Source organism: Cygnus olor, chromosome 1 (genome assembly GCF_009769625.2).
Source record: "Cygnus olor isolate bCygOlo1 chromosome 1, bCygOlo1.pri.v2, whole genome shotgun sequence".
Classification (NCBI taxonomy): Eukaryota; Metazoa; Chordata; class Aves; order Anseriformes; family Anatidae; genus Cygnus; species Cygnus olor.
This window is the reverse complement of record NC_049169.1, coordinates 49,594,477-49,608,963: the sequence shown is the minus strand read 5'-3', so window position 1 is coordinate 49,608,963 and position 14,487 is coordinate 49,594,477. Positions and strand designations below refer to the sequence as shown.

Genomic DNA, 14,487 nt, shown 5'->3' with positions numbered 1-14,487 from the left:
ATCATACAATGATGTTTTGGAAATGTTATTTAGTCTTAGATATATTCAAGTCAAAGGTAGAGGGCCAAGGAGAATGAACAGCAAATGATGGGAGAAAGATTGCAAATAGCTTATAGGAAGTACTCCAAAAACAAAATGAGAAAGGAAAATATATGTGAGAATATCTGTTGCCATTCACTTAAACTTTCCTTTTTGCCTAACAGTATATGGCTCATATGACTGAGTAGCCAGAAGAGCAGCATAACAGAGTGCCCTGTTGCAAAGAGGTAAAACAATACTCATTGGTGGACAGAAATGGTGTAATGAGGCATAATGGTGGACATAAGTGGTCTGATGGGGTTTAACAGTGACTCATGTAGAGGCAGCCATGAAGTGCTAACTCTGAACACAGAGAATCACCAGCTTCTTCAGCAAAACGAAGTGAGTTGAAGTGAACCAAGGCACCTGGTTCAATGACCTGAAGACAGCTGTTCTCATTTCCCACAGGTTTAAAGCAGTTACTGGCTTTTAAATTAAAAGTTGTTGTTACTAAAGATGAAAACAGCACAGATGAAAAACTGCTTAGTTTATGACCTTGTCCATAGCAAATCATGGCAGCAGAGCGCATAAGGACTTTTCATTTACTTTCCCATTAACAAGCTTCTCACCACTTCTTTTTATCATTACATTGACTTTTGCAGCCATTGGATAAGATAGCAGAATGCCCATTCATAATATATTTTGTGCATTTTGCTTTTAATTCTTTAAATATTTTTTTTTCTTGTGGTCTTGAAGGCCTTTTCTTCTGTTCTTCTACACCTATCTACAAGCAACTCCTCTCCAGTTTCTAATTTTGTGTATTTTTTAGAAATGTTTTTACATCAGCTGGCAAGGTGACAATAGAGCAATCCTATCTGCTGTAGAAGGGAACGTTCTTTTCAAAAGCACTATTAAAAAAAAAAAAAAAGAAAAAAGAAAAAAAGCATTAAAATCAAGCACTTAAAAAATATGCTACACTGTCCTTGATGTGTCTTTCCGTCGTCTGAAGATGATGTGAGATAATTATTAAAAGAAACCAAAGAGCATATTCCAAGTCAGGTCACTAAAATGTTGTGACTTTTCTGATATATTTACATATATTTGAGAGTAGTTATCCTACCTTTTCTTGTCTATTATTGTATAAGTTCATCTATGTTTGCTTTCATACCGATACTCAAAATAGCTGCCTTGGTTATTCTCATTGCTCTTCCCTGCATAAACTGGTGGGCACTGATACATGACATACAAATAACAACTTTACATTCAAGGACATACTAATTCTCTCTTTTGTATCTTACATTGCTTTTTAAAAACTATAGAAATTGAATGACAGAGACAAAAAAAGATTCATCTCAAAGATTGGCAGTATAGTTGAATGGATCAACCACAGTTGTTGGGACGTCTCCTCTGATATAAGTCAGATAATGCCAGTCTTTCACAATCAGAGACACACAGAAATCATGGGCTACATCTATCACCCTTCCTCCCCCCCAGATTAAAAAATATCGACATAATAATTTTTATTTTCCTCTTGGTATTTTAGGCTCTGTGTAGGCTCATATAACACTTTCAAATCATTCTTTTCAGCCAAGAGTACTTTTGAAAAAATGTAAACTATAAACTGCAATTGTGTTTTATTTCCAAGAGTTGAGGTTTAAGAAAAAGCATTAAAGAAAGAAAGGTCCCAAATAAATTACAGGAGCTGGGAACACACATATAAGAAAGCCATGGAGTTTGTAACATATTTTTATACCACAAAATAAAACTGTGGCACTAGGAAAACTATGCAAATTTAAAGAATGAAAATCAAATACTGCTAGCTTATCTTTAAAAAGAATTATACAAGAATTCAAAATGCCAAGGTTTGACTATTCAATTTAATAAAACCAGTAAGAACTATTCCTCATTTCATTGCCTCTTGCTATTCGCACAGGCTAATTCTCACTCTGCTAATGGCTCATTTCTTCAATTATAGTATGTACCTTATTATTGTTGATGTACGGTATTGAACACTAAGTGTCTTATGTTATAATATTCAGAAATTTGTGGTTGCCAAGCATCTTCCTTAAAGGAAAACCAAATCAAACTAATCAACCAGCCAACCAACTAAAACCCACAAAAATAAACAAATGAAAAAACGAACAAACAAACCCAAACCAAAAACAAAACACAAAAAACAAATCAAATTAGCCAAACAAAAACACTATATGAATAGTTTTCCTAAGCTAGTTACTATTAACCGAGAAGTAATGTTTTCAAAGATCATTATGGAATTATTCAGTAGGAATACCTATACATGTATTTATCAAATAGTATATGGAATATGTAGTCAAATTACCAGGTAGACATTTCTCTAGTGTGGTCTCCAAAGAGATAAATTGTCTAACTGTACTGAGGAAACTTTGGTGAGTTTCTGCAGTTTGCCATTGTGTTCTGTGAAGAAATGAGACAACCAACTTTAACATCTGCATCATCTATTCTAATTACTGTAGTATTCATCTTTTGCCCTCAGTTTTTCCATGGTGTCTATTGCAGACATTTGAAGCATCTTCTCATTAACTGGGCTGTGATAGTTTGATAAGGAAATGATGTTACAGAAGAAATCTAGGCAGCTCTCAATGGGAAGCAGCTGGCAAAGTGGATATATCTTCTTGCTGTGAATCCAAAAGCTCAGGTCTGAGACACTTGTCTTGTAGTGAGGGCAGTAATGAGAGCTGTCCTCAAGTGATCCAATGTGGAAAAGGGATAATCTGGATTAGGTAACTCAGGGCAGCTGGAAAGGTGACTGCCTTGTCACCCTGTTGTGCATCACTGACTACCTGGCAGATACTGGTTCACCTTAAGCATACCGGATTGTTTGCAGAGGTTTGGGTGAGCTGAATAGATCTCAGAGTAATTATTCTGGCCTTGATCTGTTTGAGCTGTTTCTTAAAACTTGAAATATGAAACTTAACTGTGTCTCCAAAGGTGATTCAGTTCATCCTAAAATAAGTATCTAAAACAAGTGGGATAAATTGCCTTCTACAAATGACATTTTTTTTTTTCTATTGCCTTTTGAGGGAGCCCAGATCACTAGGTTTAATTATGTGTCTAATTTTTAGCTGCCTAAAATTAAGTTAATAGAATAGCATGGTTGTGTTATAAAGCTCTTCTCTTTGACATCTCACTGCATTTAATACAACATTGGCATCTTAAAAAGAAGTCTAAATTCAGTTAGATGATGGAAAAACAGTAATCCCCCACTTCCCCATCGTTTCTTTTGCCTTTAGAAGAGTAAAAAAAAAAAATCAGATCATCTGTTTTATAGGGCTTTAATAATTGATGCAAGTACATTTAGTTTTCCTAGTGCTTCTGTTTTATCTGTTTTTCTTGGCATTTTACCTGAAAATCACCCTAATGGGGGACTGGGCAGAAAAATATATTTGGCTGGGAAGTGTGGATTGGCAGAAAGCTATTATCTAGACAAACAAAACCAAACAAAAATGGAGGGAAATATAAAACAGATGAGAATGTCAGCTCCTTCTTCTACTTTATCAAGGTTATTACCATTAGAAAGACCACTTTCCAACACAGCAGTGAGGAAAATGGAATTGAAATTTATAATGCTTCATCTAAAAGGAATGAAAGCCTTCAGATATTGTTGAGAAACCTATGTGATGACTTATATGAAAGATAAAAAAAAAAAAACTACTTTCATTATATAAAAAGTTTTCATTAAAGAAATAAAGATATAAAGTCATCATGAGTGAGATCTTACCTTAACTCTAACTGAAGAGGGAATCAAGAGAATATAAACATAGGCTTAAGACTTGGTCTGCCTGAAAAAATATCATGGATTAAATTTCTATTGAATTTATTACCCTTTCAAATGCCTGTTTAGACCCTGAATAAATCTGCAACGTGGGAAAGTACTTGTAGCTCTTCTGCAAGACAGATGAGCATATCCACTACCTTTACAATTTTATGTATTTTCCAGATAAGTTTCCTCTTTTAGTCAAACTGTTAAACTTCTATTAGTTAAAGGGACAATACTGATGAACATCTGAGTAGATATGAGCCATGTAGGAGAGCAAAAGTAGTTCTCTGCAAACTCCATTTCCTATCTTAGATTCCCTATTTTTGTTTCTTGGTCTTCCTTTTTGTCTGCCACAGGAGCATTAGAGTGGTTGACAGAATATATTTACACATAGAAAATCTGAATTTACTTCCCAAATTTGACAGCAATTTATCTGTATGAACATTAGCAAACCACCTAAGATCTGAGGATTAGATACATTAAACTTGTATAGATCTTTGGAGTTCAGTTCTGAAGAGACCTCTGGTCATGCCAATTGTTCTTCTCCCCTTGTTGATAGATAAATATTTATATTGTTCCTGAATGCTTTAGTCTTTAGGAAATATCCAACAGTAAATAAAAGCTATACATATACCTGGTGATAATGTGGTTCATGCAGTTTGGCTCTTTTTCAAGGCAAATAAAACTTAATGAACACAAGAGTGATTGACAAAACAAAGTTTCTTTATTACATATGTTAAATTCTCAGAGGTGTGTTCTTGTTTTGACATCGATAAGACAGCACATTTCTCTGTAACTGGCAATAAATTTAATAATTTATTAACAGAGATGTCTTACCTCAATTTTCCTGTATTTTCTTATCCTTCTATGATTGATTCAAAATTAAAATTTTTCGCACATCATCCTAGGAATCAGTTGTAACATTACACAAGAACAGTAAAAAATAAAGTCCAGAAATATTAGTTATTGGCACTAAATTTCATTAAGATTTTAGGTCACATAAGAGAATGAATCAAATCTAACCACATACCTCAAAATGCACTCTAATTAATTATTTTTTCAGTATAGAACGTGACATAACACCATGTACTTACCCTAGTAATAGGTCTTCCTCAGAATCTGAAATACTTCAGTCAGTAGTGTTATTAGGTTAGTTTTGGATTACAGTAATAATAAGAAAAATTATTCAGTACTGGTAAGCCAACATTATTGATTTATAAATCAAAATAGAACTTTATTCAAGAATTTAATAAAATGACTAAATGCTCTGTGTTATCTTTTAAATGTGTGTTTCTTTAAAGATTTGTTCTGTCTCATAATAAGATGTCTGCCACATCTGTCCTTGACCTTCTAATAACTTTTGGACCTGTCAACTGATTTCAAACTAATTTGACACAGAGGTAAACTTTTCAGAAATAATTCTTTGGTACATCATTAAAATCTATCTGGGCAGAAGAATATGCGTCCTAATGAGGGAAAATTACAATATGAACTTACATCTGATTAGGTGCCATAGAATTAAATAGGGAAAGAGCCACTGAAAGTTCTTTGATGCATGGAAGTATTCAGCCAAATTTTGCCCCTTTTTGATATCAGATTCAATTCATGATGATGGTGGTGAGATCTGAGAAGACAAACATTTGATTAGACCCAGTGCATATGGAACCATTTCTTTGTATACACAAGTCTGTATGTGCTTATATCTCGATATAAAAGCAGTAAAGTCAGGGTAAACATTCAACTACCCTGGCTGAAGACCCTGTATGGTTTCTGACTTTGAACTGTCACTGATTTCACACAGTTTCAGATTCAAATACCTCTTTTGATCAAAGTCAGTGATGTTTATGAATTCTTGCTTGAAAAAAAAATAAATAAATAAAAAATAAAACAACAACAAACAAACAAAACCCAGCAAAATTCTTTTTCTTAACTAAAGTTGTGTTAGAAATGCTGAAATTGAATGTGACAAGCTTTAAAGTCTCTTTAACCTTCACAAGGTTCCAATGGATTCCACACATGGTCAAATGTAAAGGCTCAAGATATGATACCAGCCTGCCTCAGTTATTTGACAATCTTTTCTGGCTTTATGAATTTAGAAGTTAAAAGTGGTCTTAGCTGTGTCATGAAAGTCATTAGTATAGAATATGGAAAGAACTCCATTCTTTTCTGCCTGCAGAAGACTACAGATGGCAATTACTCCTAGATCCTTAACTTTTTATCTACTAAGCAAAGACCAGCTATCCACCTGGTTATGTGCAAATTCAGGAAGATAATTTAAATGACCTTGGCACCTGTGTTGTGAGCCAGCTAGCACTTGTGTGCATTGGCAGTGAAGATTAATGCTTCTTTAATGTACACGAAAGAAAAGGAGGGCTGAAGTAGAATTGCCAGGGGGTAAAATGTCCAAAATTGGAGCTGAGGAGTATTGTCCTCTAAAAGTTCAAGAGGCAAAATCGTTGTTTAATTCAAACTGAATGAATACAGACTTTTGTAGACAATGTATGACAATACCAACATTAGAATTCATTTCTACTTCTTGATTCACCCCTAGCTCAACAAATAAGTAAAATTTAAAAATGTTTTTTTTTTAAAGTATATTTAGCCTAATTTTACTTACTATATAAAAATCTAGTAAGTTATACTAGAAACCTAAAACCAAAATTCTGTAAGAACTATGTTTCCTGTGAATTAGAGTAAAAATGAGTCAGAAGTTTACAACTGAGCTGAGAAGGACATGAAGAAAATTGATACAAGTGAGTTTTGCCTATTTTTAATTAGATGGCCATGCAATATTTACTAATATTAGAAAAAAATATCAGATTTGGTTATATATATATATATATAAAGATTGTAAGTTCTTAAAAATATTCATACAATTTATTTTATATATATTAAATGTTTTATATATACTTAAATACTATTATAATGTTATTTAATATAATAATTTTTAATTTAGAACTGTATATAATTTAGAACCGTTTAATCATTTTTGGCAGTCCTTAACTGGAGTACAGATGGTGAAATTTACCACGTGTTCCTTGCTTTATGATAGTAATTGTTGTCTCTTTCCTTCTCTGACTATACCACCTCTGCAGAAAAAAACAATTGCTTATCTCATAATAACTTTTGGTGTAGCCATGTATGTATAGCAAACTCCAAAGCACCCTTTTAGGTTAGTGAAGACAGTTTGTAACACTTTGGAAGGAACTTGTAGAAGAACGTTTAGATGAAGCACCTGGAGGGAGCCTCAGTCTGTTTTCTCAGAGTTCTTGTAGTTAGAATATCCTTGTAAATAAGTAATAAAGAGATCATTTTTTTTTGAGAAGTATGAATCTCTTTCGTGTTACTATCCAGCATCTATGAAACATGGTGGCAAGAAAGAGGTCTAGCAAGAATCACAACAAAACAAGTGAATGTGGTTAACAGGAAAACAAAGAAGTACTAAGAGGCTAAATAGGTGACTCATACGATAGGAAATGAGATAATGAACAGAAATAGAAGCCTGAGCTGAGGAAAGTGGAGAAACTCTTTGAATTCTGTAACCTCAAAAGGTAAGAGTGTAAGTGGTGACAGTTTGTTTATCAGAAAGCAAGGAGCAGTACAAGCAATAGTGCTGAGAAACTTGTTTTCATATAGAATTTTGCAAACAATAAAGATTTCCTAATTGTTGGCAGGCTTATCTCATGGAAATTGTTCCTCTAGGCCTTGGGGGAGACTGGTCAGAGAAGAGGATTTAACCCTCAAGGGTAATCTACAAGTAAGTGTAAGTGAAACATTCAAAGAAGAGCAGAATAAATGTGTGCTCAAGAAGAAGGAATTGACAAAGTCAGATAGAGGCTGAAAGCTGATGAAAGTGGGCAATATAAAGCAACATACATTCTGCAGAAAGTAGTATGGAAATCTGAAGGAAATAAAATCAGCTTCTAGGCAAAAATGCAAGAGATACCCCCTCAAGCATTCCTCCCCATACCTCCAACCCTCCTTTTTCTAACCAATTAATTGCACAGCTTCTTCAGGGGAAAGAAAGTAATCAGGAAGGTCAAAACTGCAGCTGGAGAGAAGGCTACCTGAAATTTGGTTTTCACACCCCTTTCCAGCCAGCTGCTGTGCTTGAAGAGATGCAACACAGACTTTGTGTTATTATTTGTTTTTCCCATTGAGGGAAAATGAAAGAGTGAAAAAAAAATCAAATAGTTCTTGTTCTGATTAATTTAATGAATGAGCAAGGGAAATATCAAAATATCCATAAGCACGGACATAGCTAAAGTTTTGGAAGAGAAGTTCAAGAACGGCTGACCTGAAAAATAATAACTTAATCTAACTGTTGCAGTCATGATGAAATTTGAGTAAGTACAAATGGAATTATAAGGAGAATAGAAACTGGTTAAGAGCCAGAAAAAGTTTTTAGTCTACATATTCCTTATCTTTAGTGTGTATGTCTGCTTATTCTGTACAGAAACAAGCATGGTCTTCTGTGCTTAACAAATACTTTGCAACAAAAGTAATATGGTAGGTTCAAAAGGATTTTGCCAATCAATGTTGTTTTAAAAAACGAAGTAAGAATTCAATGCCTGACAGAGCTTACTTTTGTTTCTGCAGATAAAGAGAAATAGCAGAACTGAAACTTCATGTGGAAGTGATAAAGGAGTGTCAGCAGGAGGGATGAAAACAAGTTCCTGTCTTGGAATTGCGTCTCTAGATAAGCATTTTATAAATATCACACATACATAGATACACATTTTAAGTGTTTGACTAGTCTTTTGTTCTAAACACCAACTGAAAAAGTTACTTAACGTTCTTACTTCTGGAACATGAGGTTTTAAAGTAGCCATTGAGTTTCATTTTTTGTAAACTAGAAAGGTCCTCTAGCAAATTCCACTACTCCGCAGTTTATGGATTTGGATTAAAATGGCAATTGTGAGCAGCCTTGTTCATCCCACTTTTTCATCTCATAATATATCTTTTTGTTTCTCCATAAATTAAATTATAATTCATAATTCTCTCTCTGAATTAGCTTCCCACAGAGATCCTTATTATAACAAATGTAGTTGTTATAACTTGTTTTAACAATTTAGTCTATAAATTGGTAGAAAGCACTTTATGTTTTTCTGTTAGTGAAAAGAACTTATTTTTAAAGGGAATTTAAATGTATTTTATGTGTTACATGCTGACTGGCTGATAAATTTTTGCATATCCATCATTACAGTACATTAAGCATGTAATAACACAACAAAAAGGAATACTAGCAGCAGACATGAACATGAATTTGAAAACTAACATTGAAGAGAAAAAAAATAATATAAGACCAACCAAACAACAACAAAAAAACTAGCAAAGATTTATGCCGATATGTTAGGGTATGTGGAAATGTATTTTAATAAATACACAGATTTCAAAGAGAAACTATTCCACAGAAGTATTGAAAAACTGTCTTATTATACAGTGCTTATCCTGCAGGCAGTTCTGAGTGGTAAGGCTTTATTTATAGATAAATAGATAGTCAGACTGATATATTTGTATGCTAAGCTCTTCTTGAAGACTGCGTTTTTTTTTTGTTTTGTTCTGTTTTGTTTGTTTGTTTGTTTTTTAAGCTATCCCTAAGCTGCCAGGAGCAGCTGGGCAAGAGTTGGCTGTTTGGCAGGGCTGTGGAACAGGCAGCTGCCGGTCCTGACACGGCTTCTTCCCTGGAGCCAGCACAGGGCTGCTCAGAGGCACCCTCTCAGTGCTACCCATGATCCAGCAGCCTGACCGCTCAGAGCCGAAGGAGACTGCAGACCTCCTTTGGGCACGTGGAGTCCTGACATAGGCAATACACCTTGCATTGGGCATTTTTATGTCACTAGCCTTTTGTGAACAACCAAAAAAGCTTGTGACTGTGTCTTGAATCTGAGCCCTCCAAAGTTAGAGAAAATTCCAGTCCTCACAACCCCCATTCTCTAATTCTTTGTTCATATAATTGGTTGAAATAGGATTGATAAAGATGAAGCAAATTCATGACTTTTAGAGTCTCAGATGTCTAACTTAGTCTCCTAAGAAGAGAAACCTTGACATTTCATGTTAGTTCACAAATATGTCAATATTAAAGATTATTTTTAAAGTAGGGATTACTCAATGCCACCTTGGTCATACCAACCTTCTGTATTTATGAACAAATTATTGACGATCATCATGAGCAAAAAGCCCGTATATCTAGGCACTTTAACCCCAAATGGTTTATGTCACTTGGACAGGAATATTCTAAACAGCTTAAAATATTAATTGAGTGAAACCTGTTGTCATTCTGGTGAAAGGTCCATTGCAATTACTTCATTAATTTATGTTCTGATACCATCACAGAAGATCGTTTGAATTAGAATATGTTCATGTCTGAGTAACTTCAGCAAAGGTTTATTTAACAACACGAACAGTTCAAATTAATCCTTCTTGTCTATGATGGAAATAAATCTCTCAAGGTTCTCTGGAATGAAGCACATAACAAGGTCAAAAGTGAGCAGCACAGAAATCTGTCAGTCCAAAAACACGGAAATCTCATTTTATATATATACATATATATGTGTGTGTGTAAATAACTCATTGAATTCACCCAACTTAAACCTTGTCTTTCTTATGTAAGTCCTAGCAATAAAAGGTAAGCAATAAAAGGTAAGAAATAACTAGTTTTTCAGGAAATAGAACTCATCACTTATCTGTAAATCTGACAGTCTATGGGAGGGGACGCTGGGTGTGGAATATTTAATTGCAACCATACCACTATTAATGACATTAAAAGTTCTTTAAAAGGTCATTAAAATCATTGCCTGGTGGCAATCTAGTATGCTTCCCCTCTGCTCTCTAAGAATAGTTGGTTTCCATTTTAGTCTGTTTTGTTCAATTAGGCTGTGTAAAAAGTAGGACACCAGACAATAGAAACATTTTTCTTTTCAGGAATGAGCTCTTGGTACATTTTGAAGAGATCAATGTCAGAGGGACCTATAAAGTAACTTATGCTACACAATCTGAACCTGTGCTTCCCAGTTCCAGCACCCATTTGTTTTTATTTGGTCCTTATTAAATACTCAGAAGTAGACAGTATCATGTCTTCATGTAGAAGTTTCATATTATAATTTAAAGAGTAAAATGCACTTAAAATGCACTATTTATGAAATCACAACTCTGGATCTCCAAATAGCTAAAACAGATGCCACTAGCTAGGTGGAAAAAAAGATATTTATTTGACACAAGACAGAAATGTCAATTAAGAGCTCTTACATGCTGAATTTGAGAGGAAATATCCTTACGTCCTGTCCCCCTGAATAGGAGCAATTTCCCTGACAGATCTTCGGAAACTGCCCAGAAAAAACACTATACTAGCTAGAAAAGTAAATAAATAAATAAATAATCTCTTTCCATTTCCTTTCCAGGTATCAAGGGTTATTATATAGATAATTAAATGGCATATTGCCTAGAAGTACTGAAAATCCAATCTCAATATATACAAAATTACATAGACAACACATGCCAAATAAGTTATACAAGTAGTTGTCTGGCTAAATTTCTCATAACCTAAAATGATTCTGTTTGCTTTCCAAAAGGATATGATCTGGGGAGCAAACTAGATCTGCTCATGATAGATGGCAGTCATTCACCTATTACTTGTATTATTATTAATTAAGTCTTTGAAATTTATGGCTCAAAATGTCCTTGTTCTTGCTTTAGATCCATACTACCTTAACTCAAGGTCAAAGGAAAAATGTGATTCTTCTATTCTACTTTATTTACAACAATAATTTTCCTGATCAACTGAGATACTGATTTTCCCATAGTAACTTGAAGATAGCAGATTTTAACCATATAAATATATATATTTATTTGTATACAGACATACACAGAGATGCAGAAACTGCAAAGACTTTAAAAGTAAAGAGACTGGTTTTGTACTCAATAAAGGATCTGTAAGTATTAATAGAACCTAGGGCATGCAGTGTATAGTTTGTACCTTTGAAAAATGCACTCCCTAACAATTATCTTCAGAATGAATATTCAATAGAATAACCCACTAGCCAAGTGATAGAAAGAAAAAGGACTCAGATTCTGTTTTGGCTATTATGCTGCAGAACTCCTACACTGTATTCAAACAGGAAAATGAAAAGCTCCATGTTCCATTTGCTGTATTTCCTCTTTTAAAATATAAAAGTAATATCTTTATCACTGATGTCCATGTATTTTAGGTTCCTATCATTTTTTTTTCTAACTGTCATAGCACATCTTAAAACATTCTTAATACAACAGAAATCAGGGTATAAACATGACTATCAAGACATGGTTATTTTACCACTTTAGAAAAAGGAGAGGTGGGGGAAGGAAATAATATTAATTGATACTGTACTCTTAGAAGGGTAAAGATATGTGAATAGATGAGTCAATCTATTTATTATTATTTTTGAAAAGTAAATCTATATAAATTGTTTTTATAATGAAAATATAATGTAATTTGTGGTCATTTTTTGAGAACTGAGAAAATTTTGTTAGCTTTGTTAAAGCACAGTTTTCATCTGAAGGACAAGCAATTGTTCAGGAGTAATTTTCCTTTAAAGGGAGGCAGTTCTTATCTCATGGCTTCAACTATTAATTTTTTCTCTTGATATTGCAGTCTGGACATCTTTTCTTCCCTAGCACAATATTTCTCAGTTGCCCAAGGTCATAATGGCTCTGTCTATAGATTTATAGAATCATAGAATCATCAAGGTTGGAAAAGACCTCCAAGATCATGTGGTCCAACCATCCCCCTATCACCAAAATTACCCACTAAAGCATGTCCATTAGCACCTACGCCACAGGCTGTGCTCTCACAGTGTTTTTCAGTCCTTCTGTATGGACCATCTAAACCGTCTGCTTGTCCATCTATCCAAATCCTGCAGCTACTTCATGCCACCTCCTATCTTACATCTTGCTCTTTTCTACCCTCAGTCCTCCTATAAGTTTCATTTTCCAAGCCTTTTAAAGCTCTTCGTTCTGCAGTTTCTAACTATTGTTTTCCTATCACTCCTTCCTATCTCTTCTATGCTTTCTATCCCTTCTCTAAAAACAAACCAATTTCTGTTCTCCTCATAGATGGTCTCCCATCCCCTTACACACTGTTTTCCTTTCAATGCTTCCCACCTTTGCATACAAAACTCTGTTACCACCTCCAGCCTACCACTGTCATGCTTCAACACATATCAATGACTCAAATTTTCCTGTTATGTCCTTACGTCATTTCAAGCATGTCCAAACTATCTTGGCCTCTCCAGTCTCTGGCTCTTGAATTTCCACTTGAATTTCTTCATCTGACACAGAACCTGTATTTTTTTTTTCCTTGTGGTAAGCAGTATTTTTATCACACTGCTTCATTTAACGTATTTTTTTATGGCCTCCAGTTTCTTTCTTTACTTATCTTTTCTCCTGCTGCAAAACACCTGAGCCTTCTCTTCTGTTTTCCTTTGCTCCAAGCTGCTGTTAACTAGGCCAGACTAATCCCACCTAATTTTAGCTGTCTAAAAGCTAGGCATGCAGCCTGAGCTGTTCATCCTACTTTTTAATTCTAAGGTTAAGAAAAAAAAGATAGGGAATTTCAGAGCCTGATTCATGATGCTTACATATCTCAGGATGGGAGGATATCATCTGTAGAGGTGATTATTTTTCTATGATGACTATCAGAGGAATTTACACAGCTAAATTAGATGACATAATTATTTTTAAAAGGTTAAGATTATTCCTCCTAATATATATTCCATTGTAGTTTCATCCCCTGACTTTTCCCCTTATGAGATCCCACACTTATTTCATAACATTGTTTGCAATAATATTTTCAATTCCTAAAAAAAAAAAAAGAAAAAAAAATGACTAATTTGTCATGAGTCAAATTCTGCCTCTGATAATATCATCTATTAACTTTTCTTTAAACGTTGTTGAAAACACCACTTTTCTGTATTACCACTGGCTTCACATTGTTATTATTGGGCTGGTGCTCAAGATTGTTGAAAAGTGACTCTGTCTCATAAAGGGGGTGATTTTAATTCAGCTTTGAATATAGGGTTGTTAACTAGGTATAAAAAAAAAAGTCTACTATTACTGAAAATGTCTACTAATTACTGAAATTACTATTACTGGACAAATAAAACTAGTAGTTAGTATAAATTTATTGTGGTTCAGATTTGAGCAAAAAGGAAAAAAATAAAGGAATCTAGTTCTAGACATGACAAAAAAAAAAAAAAAAAAAAAGAATCTCAGTTTGTTGATTGTGCTAGATACCTAAAAATCAGTGCAAAAATATGGGGTACAAATAGCTGGATCTGGAAGTCTTATTATTTGATCATCAGTATAATTTATTTGGCACTATTCACTGTTTATAATAGAGTACACATGCATAATTTGTATACAAAATTGATATGATATTAACGTCTATTAACAAATATAATAAAATGCAAGAAATCTGGGATAATAAAGGTATATAAAACATATAAAGATCAACATTTAATGGAACATGGCTGGTGGTCCTGAAGACTGGGAAGAGGTAAACAGAACCACCATTTTTTTCTTTTAAAATGGGGATCTGGGAAAATTATACGGAGTCAGCTAAACAGGATTTATAAGCAGATAGAATTTAACAGTAAGATGAGTAACTACTGATTTGCATTTTTTTTTCTTTTTAATTT

The 14,487-nt window shown here is 33.9% G+C and overlaps 2 long non-coding RNA genes across 3 annotated transcripts in view; one reads left to right on the top strand and one right to left on the bottom strand.

The window, feature by feature from the left end:
• Nucleotides 1-14,487, bottom strand: part of LOC121070487 — a 57,965-nt gene that overhangs the window by 34,060 nt on the left and 9,418 nt on the right. The gene's annotated exons all lie outside the window — the stretch shown is intronic.
• Nucleotides 6,921-10,870, top strand: LOC121070497. The gene is made up of 3 exons (XR_005820118.1): nucleotides 6,921-7,365; nucleotides 7,489-7,571; nucleotides 8,414-10,870. It is a non-coding gene; the product is annotated as an uncharacterized LOC121070497 (long non-coding RNA).